Source organism: Stegodyphus dumicola, chromosome 9, assembly GCF_044657685.1.
Source record: "Stegodyphus dumicola isolate Sdum_Otavi_A_Nest chromosome 9, ASM4465768v1".
In the NCBI taxonomy this organism is placed as follows: domain Eukaryota; kingdom Metazoa; phylum Arthropoda; class Arachnida; order Araneae; family Eresidae; genus Stegodyphus; species Stegodyphus dumicola.
The window spans coordinates 179,012,115-179,027,314 of NC_140776.1; positions in this window are offsets into that span (position 1 = coordinate 179,012,115).

Sequence of the window (15,200 nt, forward strand, 5' to 3'; positions counted from 1 at the left end):
TTTTGTTACACGATTGATTTTTATTTTCTTAAAAGAATTATTCATAAGTTATTATTATTTATATTATTATTTATACTGCTTGTTAACAGCAAAGTAAGAGCCATTATATTTTTCTTTATTCCCCGTTTAAAATAATAGCAAACTTTAAAATTTTTACTTCCTTGGACTATAAGATATTTTCTCCCTCCTTCCATTTAATGGAAGAAATTTTATTCTGAAGTTAAATCTCAAGGCAAAATCGACGGACATTTTGTTACACGATTGGATTTTATTTTCTTAAAAAAACTAAGTTATTATTATTTATATTATTATTTATACTGCTTGTTAACAGCAAGGGAAGAGCCATTATATTTTTTTTATTCCTCGTTTAAAATAATAGCAAACTTTAAAATTTTTACTTCCTTGGACTATAAGATATTTTATCCCTCCTTCCTTTTAGTGGAAGAAATTTTATTCTGAATTTAAATCTCAAGGCAAAATCGACGGACATTTTGTTACACGATTGGATTTTATTTTCTTAAAAAAACTAAGTTATTATTATTTATATTATTATTTATACTGCTTGTTAACAGCAAGGGAAGAGCCATTATATTTTTTTTATTCCTCGTTTAAAATAATAGCAAACTTTAAAATTTTTACTTCCTTGGACTATAAGGTATTTCCTCCCTTTTTCGTTTTAATGGAAGAAATTTTATTCTGAAGTTAAATCTCAAAGCAGAATCGACGGATATTTTGTTACACGATTGATTTTTATTTTCTTAAAAGAATTATTCATAAGTTATTATTATTTATATTATTATTTATACTGCTTGTTAACAGCAAATTAAGAGCCATTATATTTTTCATTATTCTCCGTTTAAAATAATAGCAAACTTTAAAATTTTTACTTCCTTGGACTATAAGATATTTTCTCCCTCCTTCCTTTTAATGGAAGAAATTTTATTCTGAAGTTAAATCTCAAGGCAAAATCGACGGACATTTTGTTACACGATTGGATTTTATTTTCTTAAAAAAACTAAGTTATTATTATTTATATTATTATTTATACTGCTTGTTAACAGCAAGGGAAGAGCCATTATATTTTTTTTATTCCTCGTTTAAAATAATAGCAAACTTTAAAATTTTTACTTCCTTGGACTATAAGGTATTTTCTCCCTCCTTCCTTTTAATGGAAGAAATTTTATTCTGAAGTTAAATCTCAAGGCAAAATCGACGGACATTTTGTTACACGATTGGATTTTATTTTCTTAAAAAAACTAAGTTATTATTATTTATATTATTATTTATACTGCTTGTTAACAGCAAGGGAAGAGCCATTATATTTTTTTTATTCCTCGTTTAAAATAATAGCAAACTTTAAAATTTTTATTTCCTTGGACTATGAGGTATTTTCTCCCTCCTTCCTTTTAATGGAAGAAATTTTACTCTGAAGTTAAATCTCAAGGCAAAATCGACGGACATTTTGTTACACGATGGGATTTTATTTTCTTAAAAAAACTAAGTTATTATTATTTATATTATTATTTATACTGCTTATTAACAACATGGGAAGAGCCATTATATATTTTTATTCCTCGTTTAAAATAATAGCAAACTTTAAAATTTTTACTTCCTTGGACTATAAGGTATTTTCTCCCTCCTTCCTTTTAATGGAAGAAATTTTATTCTGAAGTTAAATCTCAAGGCAAAATCGACGGACATTTTGTTACACGATTGGATTTTATTTTCTTAAAAAAACTAAGTTATTATTATTTATATTATTATTTATACTGCTTGTTAACAGCAAGGGAAGAGCCATTATATTTTTTTTATTCCTCGTTTAAAATAATAGCAAACTTTAAAATTTTTATTTCCTTGGACTATAAGGTATTTTCTCCCTCCTTCCTTTTAATGGAAGAAATTTTATTCTGAACTTAAATCTCAAGGTAAAATCGACGGACATTTTGTTACACGATGGGATTTTATTCTCTTAAAAACTAAGTTATTATTATTTATATTATTATTTATACTGCTTGTTAACAGCAAGGGAAGAGCCATTATATTTTTTTATTCCTCGTTTAAAATAATAGCAAACTTTAAATTTTTACTTCCTTGGACTATAAGGTATTTTCTCCCTCCTTCCTTTTAATGGAAGAAATTTTATTCTGAAGTTAAATCTCAAGGCAAAATCGACGGACATTTTGTTACACGATGGGATTTTATTTTCTTTAAAAACTAAGTTATTATTATTTATATTATTATTTATACTGCTTGTTAACAGCAAGGGAAGAGCCATTATATTTTTTTTATTCCTCGTTTAAAATAATAGCAAACTTTAAAATTTTTACTTCCTTGGACTATAAGGTATTTTATCCCTCCTTCCTTTTAATGGAAGAAATTTTATTCTGAATTTAAATCTCAAGGCAAAATCGACGGACATTTTGTTACACGATTGGATTTTATTTTCTTAAAAAAACTAAGTTATTATTATTTATATTATTATTTATACTGCTTGTTAACAGCAAGGGAAGAGCCATTATATTTTTTTTATTCCTCGTTTAAAATAATAGCAAACTTTAAAATTTTTACTTCCTTGGACTATAAGGTATTTTCTCCCTCCTTCCTTTTAATGGAAGAAATTTTATTCTGAAGTTAAATCTCAAGGCAAAATCGACGGACATTTCGTTACACGATTGGATTTGATTTTCTTAAAAAAACTAAGTTATTATTATTTATATTATTATTTATACTGCTTGTTAACAGCAAGGGAAGAGCGTTTTTTTTTTTATTCCTCGTTTCAAATAATAGCAAACTTTAAAATTTTTATTTCCTTGGACTATAAGGTATTTTCTCCCTCCTTCCTTTTAATGGAAGAAATTTTATTCTGAAGTTAAATCTCAAGGCAAAATCGACGGACATTTTGTTACACGATGGGATTTTATTTTCTTAAAAAACTAAGTTATTATTATTTATATTATTATTTATACTGCTTATTAACAGCAAGGGAAGAGCCATTATATATTTTTATTCCTCGTTTAAAATAATAGCAAACTTTAAAATTTTTACTTCCTTGGACTATAATGCATTTTCTCCCTCCTTCCTTTTAATGGAAGAATTTTTATTCTGAAGTTAAATCTCAAGGCAAAATCGACGGACATTTTGTTACACGATTGGATTTTATTTTCTTAAAAAAACTAAGTTATTATTATTTATATTATTATTTATACTGCTTGTTAACAGCAAGGGAAGAGCCATTATATTTTTTTTATTCCTCGTTTCAAATAATAGCAAACTTTAAAATTTTTACTTCCTTGGACTATAAGGTATTTCCTCCCTTTTTCGTTTTCATGGAAGAAATTTTATTCTGAAGTTAAATCTCAAAGCAGAATCGACGGATATTTTGTTACACGATTGATTTTTATTTTCTTAAAAGAATTATTCATAAGTTATTATTATTTATATTATTATTTATACTGCTTGTTAACAGCAAAGTAAGAGCCATTATATTTTTCTTTATTCCCCGTTTAAAATAATAGCAAACTTTAAAATTTTTACTTCCTTGGACTATAAGATATTTTCTCCCTCCTTCCATTTAATGGAAGAAATTTTATTCTGAAGTTAAATCTCAAGGCAAAATCGAAGGACATTTTGTTACACGATTGGATTTTATTTTCTTAAAAAAACTAAGTTATTATTATTTATATTATTATTTATACTGCTTGTTAACAGCAAGGGAAGAGCCATTATATTTTTTTTATTCCTCGTTTAAAATAATAGCAAACTTTAAAATTTTTACTTCCTTGGACTATAAGATATTTTATCCCTCCTTCCTTTTAGTGGAAGAAATTTTATTCTGAATTTAAATCTCAAGGCAAAATCGACGGACATTTTGTTACACGATTGGATTTTATTTTCTTAAAAAAACTAAGTTATTATTATTTATATTATTATTTATACTGCTTGTTAACAGCAAGGGAAGAGCCATTATATTTTTTTTATTCCTCGTTTAAAATAATAGCAAACTTTAAAATTTTTACTTCCTTGGACTATAAGGTATTTCCTCCCTTTTTCGTTTTAATGGAAGAAATTTTATTCTGAAGTTAAATCTCAAAGCAGAATCGACGGATATTTTGTTACACGATTGATTTTTATTTTCTTAAAAGAATTATTCATAAGTTATTATTATTTATATTATTATTTATACTGCTTGTTAACAGCAAATTCAGAGCCATTATATTTTTCATTATTCTCCGTTTAAAATAATAGCAAACTTTAAAATTTTTACTTCCTTGGACTATAAGATATTTTCTCCCTCCTTCCTTTTAATGGAAGAAATTTTATTCTGAAGTTAAATCTCAAGGCAAAATCGACGGACATTTTGTTACACGATTGGATTTTATTTTCTTAAAAAAACTAAGTTATTATTATTTATATTATTATTTATACTGCTTGTTAACAGCAAGGGAAGAGCCATTATATTTTTTTTATTCCTCGTTTAAAATAATAGCAAACTTTAAAATTTTTACTTCCTTGGACTATAAGGTATTTTCTCCCTCCTTCCTTTTAATGGAAGAAATTTTATTCTGAAGTTAAATCTCAAGGCAAAATCGACGGACATTTTGTTACACGATTGGATTATATTTTCTTAAAAAAACTAAGTTATTATTATTTATATTATTATTTATACTGCTTGTTAACAGCAAGGGAAGAGCCATTATATTTTTTTTATTCCTCGTTTAAAATAATAGCAAACTTTAAAATTTTTATTTCCTTGGACTATGAGGTATTTTCTCCCTCCTTCCTTTTAATGGAAGAAATTTTACTCTGAAGTTAAATCTCAAGGCAAAATCGACGGACATTTTGTTACACGATGGGATTTTATTTTCTTAAAAAAACTAAGTTATTATTATTTATATTATTATTTATACTGCTTATTAACAACATGGGAAGAGCCATTATATATTTTTATTCCTCGTTTAAAATAATAGCAAACTTTAAAATTTTTACTTCCTTGGACTATAAGGTATTTTCTCCCTCCTTCCTTTTAATGGAAGAAATTTTATTCTGAAGTTAAATCTCAAGGCAAAATCGACGGACATTTTGTTACACGATTGGATTTTATTTTCTTAAAAAAACTAAGTTATTATTATTTATATTATTATTTATACTGCTTGTTAACAGCAAGGGAAGAGCCATTATATTTTTTTTATTCCTCGTTTAAAATAATAGCAAACTTTAAAATTTTTATTTCCTTGGACTATAAGGTATTTTCTCCCTCCTTCCTTTTAATGGAAGAAATTTTATTCTGAACTTAAATCTCAAGGCAAAATCGACGGACATTTTGTTACACGATGGGATTTTATTCTCTTAAAAACTAAGTTATTATTATTTATATTATTATTTATACTGCTTATTAACAACAAGGGAAGAGCCATTATATATTTTTATTCCTCGTTTAAAATAATAGCAAACTTTAAAATTTTTACTTCCTTGGACTATAAGGCATTTTCTCCCTCCTTCCTTTTAATGGAAGAAATTATATTCTGAAGTTAAATCTCAAGGCAAAATCGACGGACATTTTGTTACACGATTGGATTTTATTTTCTTAAAATACTAAGTTATTATTATTTATATTATTATTTATACTGCTTGTTAACAGCAAGGGAAGAGAAATTATATTTTTTTATTCCTCGTTTAAAATAATAGCAAACTTTAAAATTTTTACTTCCTTGGACTATAAGGTATTTTCTCCCTCCTTCCTTTTAATGGAAGAAATTTTATTCTGAAGTTAAATCTCAAGGCAAAATCGACGGACATTTTGTTACACGATTGGATTTTATTTTCTTAAAGAAACTAAGTTGTTATTATTTATATTATTATTTATACTGCTTGTTAACAGCAAGGGAAGAGCCATTATATTTTTTTTATTCCTCGTTTCAAATAATAGCAAACTTTAAAATTTTTACTTCCTTGGACTATAAGGTATTTCCTCCCTTTTTCGTTTTAATGGAAGAAATTTTATTCTGAAGTTAAATCTCAAAGCAGAATCGACGGATATTTTGTTACACGATTGATTTTTATTTTCTTAAAAGAATTATTCATAAGTTATTATTATTTATATTATTATTTATACTGCTTGTTAACAGCAAGGGAAGAGCCATTATATTTTTTTTATTCCTCGTTTCAAATAATAGCAAACTTTAAAATTTTTACTTCCTTGGACTATAAGGTATTTCCTCCCTTTTTCGTTTTCATGGAAGAAATTTTATTCTGAAGTTAAATCTCAAAGCAGAATCGACAGATATTTTGTTACACGATTGATTTTTATTTTCTTAAAAGAATTATTCATAAGTTATTATTATTTATATTATTATTTATACTGCTTGTTAACAGCAAAGTAAGAGCCATTATATTTTTCTTTATTCCCCGTTTAAAATAATAGCAAACTTTAAAATTTTTACTTCCTTGGACTATAAGATATTTTCTCCCTCCTTCCATTTAATGGAAGAAATTTTATTCTGAAGTTAAATCTCAAGGCAAAATCGACGGACATTTTGTTACACGATTGGATTTTATTTTCTTAAAAAAACTAAGTTATTATTATTTATATTATTATTTATACTGCTTGTTAACAGCAAGGGAAGAGCCATTATATTTTTTTTTATTCCTCGTTTCAAATAATAGCAAACTTTAAAATTTTTATTTCCTTGGACTATAAGGTATTTTCTCCCTCCTTCCTTTTAATGGAAGAAATTTTATTCTGAAGTTAAATCTCAAGGCAAAATCGACGGACATTTTGTTACACGATGGGATTTTATTTTCTTAAAAAACTAAGTTATTATTATTTATATTATTATTTATACTGCTTATTAACAGCAAGGGAAGAGCCATTATATATTTTTATTCCTCGTTTAAAATAATAGCAAACTTTAAAATTTTTACTTCCTTGGACTATAATGCATTTTCTCCCTCCTTCCTTTTAATGGAAGAATTTTTATTCTGAAGTTAAATCTCAAGGCAAAATCGACGGACATTTTGTTACACGATTGGATTTTATTTTCTTAAAAAAACTAAGTTATTATTATTTATATTATTATTTATACTGCTTGTTAACAGCAAGGGAAGAGCCATTATATTTTTTTTATTCCTCGTTTCAAATAATAGCAAACTTTAAAATTTTTACTTCCTTGGACTATAAGGTATTTCCTCCCTTTTTCGTTTTAATGGAAGAAATTTTATTCTGAATTTAAATCTCAAAGCAGAATCGACGGATATTTTGTTACACGATTGATTTTTATTTTCTTAAAAGAATTATTCATAAGTTATTATTATTTATATTATTATTTATACTGCTTGTTAACAGCAAGGGAAGAGCCATTATATTTTTTTTATTCCTCGTTTCAAATAATAGCAAACTTTAAAATTTTTACTTCCTTGGACTATAAGGTATTTCCTCCCTTTTTCGTTTTCATGGAAGAAATTTTATTCTGAAGTTAAATCTCAAAGCAGAATCGACGGATATTTTGTTACACGATTGATTTTTATTTTCTTAAAAGAATTATTCATAAGTTATTATTATTTATATTATTATTTATACTGCTTGTTAACAGCAAAGTAAGAGCCATTATATTTTTCTTTATTCCTCGTTTAAAATAATAGCAAACTTTAAAATTTTTATTTCCTTGGACTATAAGGTATTTTCTCCCTCCTTCCTTTTAATGGAAGAAATTTTATTCTGAAGTTAAATCTCAAGGCAAAATCGACGGACATTTTGTTACACGATGGGATTTTATTTTCTAAAAAAACTAAGTTATTATTATTTATATTATTATTTATACTGCTTATTAACAGCAAGGGAAGAGCCATTATATATTTTTATTCCTCGTTTAAAATAATAGCAAACTTTAAAATTTTTACTTCCTTGGACTATAAGGCATTTTCTCCCTCCTTCCTTTTAATGGAAGAAATTTTATTCTGAAGTTAAATCTCAAGGCAAAATCGACGGACATTTTGTTACACGATTGGATTTTATTTTCATAAAAAAACTAAGTTATTATTATTTATATTATTATTTATACTGCTTGTTAACAGCAAGGGAAGAGCCATTATATTTTTTTTTATTCCTCGTTTCAAATAATAGCAAACTTTAAAATTTTTATTTCCTTGGACTATAAGGTATTTTCTCCCTCCTTCCTTTTAATGGAAGAAATTTTATTCTGAAGTTAAATCTCAAGGCAAAATCGACGGACATTTTGTTACACGATGGGATTTTATTTTCTTAAAAAACTAAGTTATTATTATTTATATTATTATTTATACTGCTTATTAATAGCAAGGGAAGAGCCATTATATATTTTTATTCCTCGTTTAAAATAATAGCAAACTTTAAAATTTTTACTTCCTTGGACTATAATGCATTTTCTCCCTCCTTCCTTTTAATGGAAGAATTTTTATTCTGAAGTTAAATCTCAAGGCAAAATCGACGGACATTTTGTTACACGATGGGATTTTATTTTCTTAAAAAAACTAAGTTATTATTATTTATATTATTATTTATACTGCTTATTAACAACATGGGAAGAGCCATTATATATTTTTATTCCTCGTTTAAAATAATAGCAAACTTTAAAATTTTTACTTCCTTGGACTATAAGGTATTTTCTCCCTCCTTCCTTTTAATGGAAGAAATTTTATTCTGAAGTTAAATCTCAAGGCAAAATCGACGGACATTTTGTTACACGATTGGATTTTATTTTCTTAAAAAAACTAAGTTATTATTATTTATATTATTATTTATACTGCTTGTTAACAGCAAGGGAAGAGCCATTATATTTTTTTTATTCCTCGTTTAAAATAATAGCAAACTTTAAAATTTTTATTTCCTTGGACTATAAGGTATTTTCTCCCTCCTTCCTTTTAATGGAAGAAATTTTATTCTGAACTTAAATCTCAAGGCAAAATCGACGGACATTTTGTTACACGATGGGATTTTATTCTCTTAAAAACTAAGTTATTATTATTTATATTATTATTTATACTGCTTGTTAACAGCAAGGGAAGAGCCATTATATTTTTTTATTCCTCGTTTAAAATAATAGCAAACTTTAAATTTTTACTTCCTTGGACTATAAGGTATTTTCTCCCTCCTTCCTTTTAATGGAAGAAATTTTATTCTGAAGTTAAATCTCAAGGCAAAATCGACGGACATTTTGTTACACGATGGGATTTTATTTTCTTTAAAAACTAAGTTATTATTATTTATATTATTATTTATACTGCTTGTTAACAGCAAGGGAAGAGCCATTATATTTTTTTTATTCCTCGTTTAAAATAATAGCAAACTTTAAAATTTTTACTTCCTTGGACTATAAGGTATTTTATCCCTCCTTCCTTTTAATGGAAGAAATTTTATTCTGAATTTAAATCTCAAGGCAAAATCGACGGACATTTTGTTACACGATTGGATTTTATTTTCTTAAAAAAACTAAGTTATTATTATTTATATTATTATTTATACTGCTTGTTAACAGCAAGGGAAGAGCCATTATATTTTTTTTATTCCTCGTTTAAAATAATAGCAAACTTTAAAATTTTTACTTCCTTGGACTATAAGGTATTTTCTCCCTCCTTCCTTTTAATGGAAGAAATTTTATTCTGAAGTTAAATCTCAAGGCAAAATCGACGGACATTTCGTTACACGATTGGATTTGATTTTCTTAAAAAAACTAAGTTATTATTATTTATATTATTATTTATACTGCTTGTTAACAGCAAGGGAAGAGCGTTTTTTTTTTTATTCCTCGTTTCAAATAATAGCAAACTTTAAAATTTTTATTTCCTTGGACTATAAGGTATTTTCTCCCTCCTTCCTTTTAATGGAAGAAATTTTATTCTGAAGTTAAATCTCAAGGCAAAATCGACGGACATTTTGTTACACGATGGGATTTTATTTTCTTAAAAAACTAAGTTATTATTATTTATATTATTATTTATACTGCTTATTAACAGCAAGGGAAGAGCCATTATATATTTTTATTCCTCGTTTAAAATAATAGCAAACTTTAAAATTTTTACTTCCTTGGACTATAATGCATTTTCTCCCTCCTTCCTTTTAATGGAAGAATTTTTATTCTGAAGTTAAATCTCAAGGCAAAATCGACGGACATTTTGTTACACGATTGGATTTTATTTTCTTAAAAAAACTAAGTTATTATTATTTATATTATTATTTATACTGCTTGTTAACAGCAAGGGAAGAGCCATTATATTTTTTTTATTCCTCGTTTCAAATAATAGCAAACTTTAAAATTTTTACTTCCTTGGACTATAAGGTATTTCCTCCCTTTTTCGTTTTCATGGAAGAAATTTTATTCTGAAGTTAAATCTCAAAGCAGAATCGACGGATATTTTGTTACACGATTGATTTTTATTTTCTTAAAAGAATTATTCATAAGTTATTATTATTTATATTATTATTTATACTGCTTGTTAACAGCAAAGTAAGAGCCATTATATTTTTCTTTATTCCCCGTTTAAAATAATAGCAAACTTTAAAATTTTTACTTCCTTGGACTATAAGATATTTTCTCCCTCCTTCCATTTAATGGAAGAAATTTTATTCTGAAGTTAAATCTCAAGGCAAAATCGAAGGACATTTTGTTACACGATTGGATTTTATTTTCTTAAAAAAACTAAGTTATTATTATTTATATTATTATTTATACTGCTTGTTAACAGCAAGGGAAGAGCCATTATATTTTTTTTATTCCTCGTTTAAAATAATAGCAAACTTTAAAATTTTTACTTCCTTGGACTATAAGATATTTTATCCCTCCTTCCTTTTAGTGGAAGAAATTTTATTCTGAATTTAAATCTCAAGGCAAAATCGACGGACATTTTGTTACACGATTGGATTTTATTTTCTTAAAAAAACTAAGTTATTATTATTTATATTATTATTTATACTGCTTGTTAACAGCAAGGGAAGAGCCATTATATTTTTTTTATTCCTCGTTTAAAATAATAGCAAACTTTAAAATTTTTACTTCCTTGGACTATAAGGTATTTCCTCCCTTTTTCGTTTTAATGGAAGAAATTTTATTCTGAAGTTAAATCTCAAAGCAGAATCGACGGATATTTTGTTACACGATTGATTTTTATTTTCTTAAAAGAATTATTCATAAGTTATTATTATTTATATTATTATTTATACTGCTTGTTAACAGCAAATTCAGAGCCATTATATTTTTCATTATTCTCCGTTTAAAATAATAGCAAACTTTAAAATTTTTACTTCCTTGGACTATAAGATATTTTCTCCCTCCTTCCTTTTAATGGAAGAAATTTTATTCTGAAGTTAAATCTCAAGGCAAAATCGACGGACATTTTGTTACACGATTGGATTTTATTTTCTTAAAAAAACTAAGTTATTATTATTTATATTATTATTTATACTGCTTGTTAACAGCAAGGGAAGAGCCATTATATTTTTTTTATTCCTCGTTTAAAATAATAGCAAACTTTAAAATTTTTACTTCCTTGGACTATAAGGTATTTTCTCCCTCCTTCCTTTTAATGGAAGAAATTTTATTCTGAAGTTAAATCTCAAGGCAAAATCGACGGACATTTTGTTACACGATTGGATTATATTTTCTTAAAAAAACTAAGTTATTATTATTTATATTATTATTTATACTGCTTGTTAACAGCAAGGGAAGAGCCATTATATTTTTTTTATTCCTCGTTTAAAATAATAGCAAACTTTAAAATTTTTATTTCCTTGGACTATGAGGTATTTTCTCCCTCCTTCCTTTTAATGGAAGAAATTTTACTCTGAAGTTAAATCTCAAGGCAAAATCGACGGACATTTTGTTACACGATGGGATTTTATTTTCTTAAAAAAACTAAGTTATTATTATTTATATTATTATTTATACTGCTTATTAACAACATGGGAAGAGCCATTATATATTTTTATTCCTCGTTTAAAATAATAGCAAACTTTAAAATTTTTACTTCCTTGGACTATAAGGTATTTTCTCCCTCCTTCCTTTTAATGGAAGAAATTTTATTCTGAAGTTAAATCTCAAGGCAAAATCGACGGACATTTTGTTACACGATTGGATTTTATTTTCTTAAAAAAACTAAGTTATTATTATTTATATTATTATTTATACTGCTTGTTAACAGCAAGGGAAGAGCCATTATATTTTTTTTATTCCTCGTTTAAAATAATAGCAAACTTTAAAATTTTTATTTCCTTGGACTATAAGGTATTTTCTCCCTCCTTCCTTTTAATGGAAGAAATTTTATTCTGAACTTAAATCTCAAGGCAAAATCGACGGACATTTTGTTACACGATGGGATTTTATTCTCTTAAAAACTAAGTTATTATTATTTATATTATTATTTATACTGCTTATTAACAACAAGGGAAGAGCCATTATATATTTTTATTCCTCGTTTAAAATAATAGCAAACTTTAAAATTTTTACTTCCTTGGACTATAAGGCATTTTCTCCCTCCTTCCTTTTAATGGAAGAAATTATATTCTGAAGTTAAATCTCAAGGCAAAATCGACGGACATTTTGTTACACGATTGGATTTTATTTTCTTAAAATACTAAGTTATTATTATTTATATTATTATTTATACTGCTTGTTAACAGCAAGGGAAGAGAAATTATATTTTTTTATTCCTCGTTTAAAATAATAGCAAACTTTAAAATTTTTACTTCCTTGGACTATAAGGTATTTTCTCCCTCCTTCCTTTTAATGGAAGAAATTTTATTCTGAAGTTAAATCTCAAGGCAAAATCGACGGACATTTTGTTACACGATTGGATTTTATTTTCTTAAAGAAACTAAGTTGTTATTATTTATATTATTATTTATACTGCTTGTTAACAGCAAGGGAAGAGCCATTATATTTTTTTTATTCCTCGTTTCAAATAATAGCAAACTTTAAAATTTTTACTTCCTTGGACTATAAGGTATTTCCTCCCTTTTTCGTTTTAATGGAAGAAATTTTATTCTGAAGTTAAATCTCAAAGCAGAATCGACGGATATTTTGTTACACGATTGATTTTTATTTTCTTAAAAGAATTATTCATAAGTTATTATTATTTATATTATTATTTATACTGCTTGTTAACAGCAAGGGAAGAGCCATTATATTTTTTTTATTCCTCGTTTCAAATAATAGCAAACTTTAAAATTTTTACTTCCTTGGACTATAAGGTATTTCCTCCCTTTTTCGTTTTCATGGAAGAAATTTTATTCTGAAGTTAAATCTCAAAGCAGAATCGACAGATATTTTGTTACACGATTGATTTTTATTTTCTTAAAAGAATTATTCATAAGTTATTATTATTTATATTATTATTTATACTGCTTGTTAACAGCAAAGTAAGAGCCATTATATTTTTCTTTATTCCCCGTTTAAAATAATAGCAAACTTTAAAATTTTTACTTCCTTGGACTATAAGATATTTTCTCCCTCCTTCCATTTAATGGAAGAAATTTTATTCTGAAGTTAAATCTCAAGGCAAAATCGACGGACATTTTGTTACACGATTGGATTTTATTTTCTTAAAAAAACTAAGTTATTATTATTTATATTATTATTTATACTGCTTGTTAACAGCAAGGGAAGAGCCATTATATTTTTTTTTATTCCTCGTTTCAAATAATAGCAAACTTTAAAATTTTTATTTCCTTGGACTATAAGGTATTTTCTCCCTCCTTCCTTTTAATGGAAGAAATTTTATTCTGAAGTTAAATCTCAAGGCAAAATCGACGGACATTTTGTTACACGATGGGATTTTATTTTCTTAAAAAACTAAGTTATTATTATTTATATTATTATTTATACTGCTTATTAACAGCAAGGGAAGAGCCATTATATATTTTTATTCCTCGTTTAAAATAATAGCAAACTTTAAAATTTTTACTTCCTTGGACTATAATGCATTTTCTCCCTCCTTCCTTTTAATGGAAGAATTTTTATTCTGAAGTTAAATCTCAAGGCAAAATCGACGGACATTTTGTTACACGATTGGATTTTATTTTCTTAAAAAAACTAAGTTATTATTATTTATATTATTATTTATACTGCTTGTTAACAGCAAGGGAAGAGCCATTATATTTTTTTTATTCCTCGTTTCAAATAATAGCAAACTTTAAAATTTTTACTTCCTTGGACTATAAGGTATTTCCTCCCTTTTTCGTTTTAATGGAAGAAATTTTATTCTGAATTTAAATCTCAAAGCAGAATCGACGGATATTTTGTTACACGATTGATTTTTATTTTCTTAAAAGAATTATTCATAAGTTATTATTATTTATATTATTATTTATACTGCTTGTTAACAGCAAGGGAAGAGCCATTATATTTTTTTTATTCCTCGTTTCAAATAATAGCAAACTTTAAAATTTTTACTTCCTTGGACTATAAGGTATTTCCTCCCTTTTTCGTTTTCATGGAAGAAATTTTATTCTGAAGTTAAATCTCAAAGCAGAATCGACGGATATTTTGTTACACGATTGATTTTTATTTTCTTAAAAGAATTATTCATAAGTTATTATTATTTATATTATTATTTATACTGCTTGTTAACAGCAAAGTAAGAGCCATTATATTTTTCTTTATTCCTCGTTTAAAATAATAGCAAACTTTAAAATTTTTATTTCCTTGGACTATAAGGTATTTTCTCCCTCCTTCCTTTTAATGGAAGAAATTTTATTCTGAAGTTAAATCTCAAGGCAAAATCGACGGACATTTTGTTACACGATGGGATTTTATTTTCTAAAAAAACTAAGTTATTATTATTTATATTATTATTTATACTGCTTATTAACAGCAAGGGAAGAGCCATTATATATTTTTATTCCTCGTTTAAAATAATAGCAAACTTTAAAATTTTTACTTCCTTGGACTATAAGGCATTTTCTCCCTCCTTCCTTTTAATGGAAGAAATTTTATTCTGAAGTTAAATCTCAAGGCAAAATCGACGGACATTTTGTTACACGATTGGATTTTATTTTCATAAAAAAACTAAGTTATTATTATTTATATTATTATTTATACTGCTTGTTAACAGCAAGGGAAGAGCCATTATATTTTTTTTTATTCCTCGTTTCAAATAATAGCAAACTTTAAAATTTTTATTTCCTTGGACTATAAGGTATTTTCTCCCTCCTTCCTTTTAATGGAAGAAATTTT